Source organism: Ixodes scapularis, unplaced genomic scaffold (assembly GCF_016920785.2).
Source record: "Ixodes scapularis isolate PalLabHiFi unplaced genomic scaffold, ASM1692078v2 PGA_scaffold2__306_contigs__length_199485367, whole genome shotgun sequence".
Lineage (NCBI taxonomy): Eukaryota > Metazoa > Arthropoda > Arachnida > Ixodida > Ixodidae > Ixodes > Ixodes scapularis.
In genome coordinates this window covers 123585546-123591307 of record NW_024609857.1, presented here as the reverse complement: position 1 = coordinate 123591307, position 5762 = coordinate 123585546, and the positions used below count along the sequence as shown (strand labels likewise).

The following is a 5762-nucleotide window of genomic DNA, read 5'->3' as shown; positions in this document are numbered from 1 at the left end:
CTCGTAGTCCAAGGTCGTGGAGGGTCCTTAGGACTTGGTCCAGAATCTTGATGTGCGTCTCGACTGTGTCTGTGAACACACACGCAGATCGTCCATGTACACGATGACATGTCCGTCGTTGATTAGTGTTTGAAGGCCTTCGTTCATCACGCTTTGCATCGTCGATGGTGCTGTGCAGAGTCCAAATAGCATCCGTAGTGGTTCGAAGTGACCATCTTCTGTCTCGAATGCTACTTTCTGGATGTCCTCTTCGCGCAAGCGGATGTTTAGAAAGGCTTTTTTGACGTCGAGTTTAGACAGGTAGCGCGATCCTGCGACTCTGGAGTATTGTGCCTACTCTTGGCATTGGGTATGCCCGTTTCACTGTTTTGGCTTTCAAGGAACAATAGTCCACACACAGTCTTTTAGGAGTGGATTCGTGGTAAGGTTGGTCAACGGATTTAAGCAATATTAATTGAAACTCAACGATTTAATGCGGATTAAAATGGATTACAATTCGTCGTGACGACATGACGTGTGCGAGTTCTCCCTGCGATGCCCCTCTTCTCCCTCTGCCCCTCCACCGATGGTGCTCGGTGTCCGTCGTTGTGGAGCTCTCTCCGCCAACAACTGACCCCAGGCAAAGGGGTTCATTTGGTCTCGGTTTGGGGAACCGTGACCTGCGCGACCCGTTGCACGGCGTCCCCAGCGCCATCTTTGATATCCGACAGGCTGGGAGCTTCGTGCGAGCCCAGCGGGGGGCGCTGAAGGGTCATCTCTTGGCTCTTCAGGAGAACAAACGAAGATCAGGAGCCTACTTCACTCTCCCTATTTGCCCCGTGGAGATGCGACCCTCTGGGCTGGGGTGGTTAGTTAGCCACCTCACGGGCATAAAGCTAGAGAGATGGGCACCCTCGCGAAATCGCGAGGCGCCATACTACATGCACATTCTAGCTGAGAAAATGAGGCCATTTGTAGGTCGAGGAGTCTTGAGATTTGTGCGCTTGATGTTACATCACCGGCCACAGTTTTTTCTCGTTTACTTTCAGCTTCATCGCAGATGTGACTGACCTCTTCTAGAGCTTCGCTTTTTTGTGCCGACTCCAATGGATGTGTGATGCGTCAGTAGTAAGTGTGATGCTGCAATCTTTTTCCTATTGTGGTCAACCCAGCTACGTGTGGCACTTGCACGGTGTGGGGAGTCCATGCCGAGCAGAGGAGAGACGACTCGAATGAGGATGGTATATTAAGTATTTAATTGTGCGCATAAAATTGATGTTTAGCACCACTTAATCATTACGCATCGGGCATTTTTGGGACGGGCTGTGTGGACGATCCGTAGCCCAGGTCGTGGTGGCCGTCCCGGGACGGTTGTCTCGGGGCAGTTCTCGCGGTTCATGTTTGGTGGAATGCCGCTGATTATTTTGTTTCGACTAGTTCGCTCGACAATAGGGGAGCTCTCTCTTCTACCCTTGTGCAGTTATCCGCAATCTTCCAGGGTCGCGGAAGGGATCTAGGGTTTCGATTGGTTCGACAGTCTTAGCTAACCTACTTGGGGCACGATACTCGGATACCGAGAGTACAATAGCATTGTCTATTCAATACAGACTCGAAGAAAGCGAGGTCACGGAAAAAATATACAATTAGCAAACAAATTTGCGGTACCCAGCACGACCACAAGTGCTTCGTATCTTTTGGTGCGGTTTGCCCGAACTGCTCGGCACTCCTCTCTACGGGCATTATTATAAATGCCCTTATGAAGACAATTCTTTCTACGGAAATTTTTTGACAGCTCATATATACTGTTTCGCTGGAGTGCGGGTGGTGCCATGAATCCACGCAGAAAGCACGAGCGAACGAGAGTGTCGCTGTCGGGAGGGTCTGGTGGTGCCCATCCTTCTTATCTTATAAAAGTTTTCATTCGTGTCTGTGACTTGCGGCGTCTTGCTAGCTTCCAAACTATCTTCTTTGGGAAAGGCTGCCTCCTAGCGGCGCCGGACTGCCTGCCACTTTTGCTGCTTCAGTTGCTCATTCCCGAGCCACTACAATTTGAAACGGAGGTGTGTGGCTGCTGCAATCACATAGTTGGCGTCCTCCAGGTGCTTTGAGAACCTGGAACAATAGCATGATTGATGGGTGTCAATGCTCGTGGAGCGCATGGGCTTTTTTCAGAAAAATTATTTACGCTTGTTACTCAAGACCACCTAGAATATTGTGAACAATTTTTAATTGAGTCTGCATATGCGATACTGTAGATGTTAATAGACGCGGGGCATGGCAAGCCCCAAACATCTTATTAGCACACCGCAGCCTATGGGATTACAACATTTTCCGATAAAGTCTAAGAACAAATTCCGAAGCAGGAAGTGGGAACATAGTGATCCATACCCCATGTTTCTTAAGCCGTCAGTAACTATAATACCAAAGCCGACAGAATATTTTAACAATGTGAAGGGCGCAGCGATAGTGAGCAAGCATTCAGTGTCTCTGCGCATTTCAAGTGCTTTAATCAAGCCATTCTTTGGTCCTGGTCATTCTCTGAATGCGTTGTGGAGATTGTTGTGGTTGGCCCTTTACATAATGTATGAAAAAGTAAAAGCACATATATTTTTTAGAGTGTAGTAGCACCAAAAGACCACACTTCTTCATTAAATAGTATGACTTATTAACATATTTAAGTGCATCAAGGAGTGGCCTTCAATACTTGAATGCCCTTAGGCTGTGAAGGGAGCGCTGAAGCGACCACCACGTCGGTAGGAGGGTGCCAGTGTATTCCATCCCTGCAGTATATCGAGGGACTTTGCGACGGGCTGTACAATCTGTAGAAAAAAAGGCACTAGGGCAAAGTGTCTTATGACAATTTTTGCAATTATATATTGGACTGCAATAAAAAATTACACAAATTGAACATACCGATGTGCACTCTCGGAGGAAGATGAGGTCGTCTCCCAGGGATCCGTAAAATATTCAAGGCGTCTAAGAGCTTGTTGATGTTGCTTCCTTGCTGATAGATCTGGTCTAGAGTTTTGTGCAAAAAAATTCCCCCTTGTTAGACAAGGCGCCAGCAAAAAGTGTCCCAGGTGCCACTTTACAACCTCCAATGCGATGGAGGAATGCTGTTGCTTGCTCCAAAAGGCCCTGCAAACGGTTAGCACTCTCGTGAAAATATGCTTGTATTGTGCATCCTCCAGAGCTTGTTCCGCGTTGGCTGTAGCCACCAGGTTCAGCCTGTGGGCGGCGCAACACTCATGCCTTGGCAGGCCCACGTCGTCCTCAACTGGGTGAATAAGGTTCTGGGGAGGTTGTAAACGATGGTTCCTTCTCAATGGTATGGAGGAGGATGGCTTGCATTGGACGGTGGTGGTGGTGTAGCAGGTTGGGCCAGACAACTGTTTACGCAGGTACTTTTTCGCAACAGTTTAATAAAGGACAATTTAGCATATGAGTTACAGTAATATGAACATTGACAACCCGAGCCGCAGACATGGCCGCCGTTAGAGAGTTGTTCCTTTCTCTCCAGCTGTACCGAACCAAAGACCTCTCTTCTCGTCTTGGCCATGCTCTTCGCGGCTTCTGTCCGTCCCCCCTCTCCCCGCCTTCCCGCATTGGGTCAATACTGTTCCTGAGCACCAACCTGAGAAATGCGTCCGGCCGGCACCTGGTGACCCACACCTGGCTGCCCTAACTCACAGAGGGCATCCTGACACTGATTGGGAAGTGTGGACAGAGTTAGCACCAATCACTTGACACTCACAGGAAAGAGACAACAAATTTGTCGGCGGGGGAGGCTCATCTGCAGCACAAAGAAAACAACTCTTTTACCGACAGAACACAAGTGGTTACTGCCATTAAACACAACACGCCTGCCACGGCCAACAAAGAAAAGGAGGCTCGCGGGTGGTCGCGCAGACCGCCATCCGTCTCATACGATGCCCCCTTCGCCAGGGGTCCATTTGCGACTCCACGCCCGGGTGAACCCCACACGTCTCCCCCAAAACTGTTGCATGGCTTCTAGACGTGCCAACAGTAAAACAAAAAATATTCTGGAACATCAACTACAACTTGAACATGCACTAGAAAAGTACTCGGGTAAAACCACGTACACATGCACTGTATAATAGAAGGACTGTATGCTACAACAACAGAATGTCTTTCAGAACACAGACCATCCCACCCGTTACAGTGATTTGCCATAACATTCTTTGCTGTTGCACTCACCGGCTGAGTGAGTGGAAGCGTCGTCTGCAGTTGGCGCGTCAGCAAAGTCTCTTGCGGTTTACTCTTTCCAGCATCGATTAGGCAGCCGTGATAGATTGAGAGTGATCCCGCACCTCTCTCTATTCAGGCCTGTAAAAACTGTACTTTATTCAATCCCGCATTTTCTTCGGGCCCAGGTGGCCTCCCCAAAGGGACTCATGCGTGAGCAGCAACACGTTGCCTCTTCTCGACTTTGGGAGCACCAATTGTTTCACACTCGTTCCAGCAATTGAATCCCAATGAAACAGCATGCCGTTTTCAGGGAACATGCCGGCTTTCCCCATGTGCACGTCGTGCCATGCCTTCCCCAGAATGGGGTTGTGCGCCTGTTCGCCCTGAAATTCTTTTTACGTCGGGCTGTCACACTCACCTTTCTCCTCGGAGTCCCCATTTTCTGTGTCGGTCACTCCAGTTTCTTCAGCAGTCGTGCCCGTCATGAAGGCGACGTCCAATGTAACATGCCACACCTCTTATGGCAGCTTGTGCTGCTGGGATTCAGCCGCACTTCCCACAGGTGGGCATGCGGTCACAGCTTTAATCCCTGATAATAGTTCCCAGTCTTCCATCAAAAGGAGGCAGTCTACCTGGGGTGCCGGCCGGCTGATCGGTGAGTACACAAAGCAGGCTCATTCTAGCTAAAGTCCCCTTCAATAAGAGGAATAGTCTCATTATAATCTCGTGCATCATAACTTTACAAGGACTGGCACGAAATGTAAACACAATCACTCTCCGTTTTCTGAGCTTTGTAGCGCTTTACACAGCATGTCACAGATCCTCTGCGGGCATTTGAACGACATTTGTGTGCCAAGAAAACGCAAATCCGTTCGCATCTGCCCGACACTCATGCTCTCCAAGACAAGCTCCCTGCTTGCATTGAATGAGCCCGCAGCAGAACGCTGCCTTTTCTTTTGACTTTCCTGAATAACACCGCCCTGCCTATGGACGACATCTGCTTTAACATATGCTCGGGTGCTCACATCGTTTGAGAAGGTTTCTGTTCGATAGCTAATTTGAGCACTTCAGCAGCCGGGCTCCATTTGTTGGATCTTGCGTGATGCAGTGTTTTCAGCTTGTCATTCTTTTTTTCCAGCCCTTGACTGGAATACCAATTGAGACATTTAAATTGGGTGTATTTTGCGGGAGCGCATGGTGCACATAGATACGAATGTACGGAGCAACCCTGTCCTTACCGTAACCTTTGCGCTTGGTGTTGCCAAGCTGAACAAAAGTGGAGAGGAAAGCTCGCATCTTCTGTACGACGCACATTCCCAGAACATCCCTTTCAAAATGCGTGGGCATGTCTAGGAGCGTCTTCCAAAGAAACATAACAGATGCCTCAGTATCTCCATGCTGCTGACCTGGTTGTTCAGTTTTTCTGGGAGAGTTTGCAACAGCTTGTGGCAGTCAGCCCCTGATAGCGACATGAACAAGCACCCTTTCTTTTCATTCTGCCACTCTTCAAACTTTGCTCCACAGCTGTTTACTAAATCAACATGCACTGGTTTTTAGCGCGAGGGTTTCCGACT

The 5762-nt window shown here is 49.0% G+C and overlaps 1 pseudogene; it reads right to left on the bottom strand.

Annotated features, from left to right (window-relative positions):
* Positions 1–4034: 4034 nt before the first annotated feature.
* On the bottom strand, positions 4035–5535 carry LOC121836596 (annotated as a pseudogene).
* Between the last annotated feature and the right edge of the window lie 227 nt (positions 5536–5762).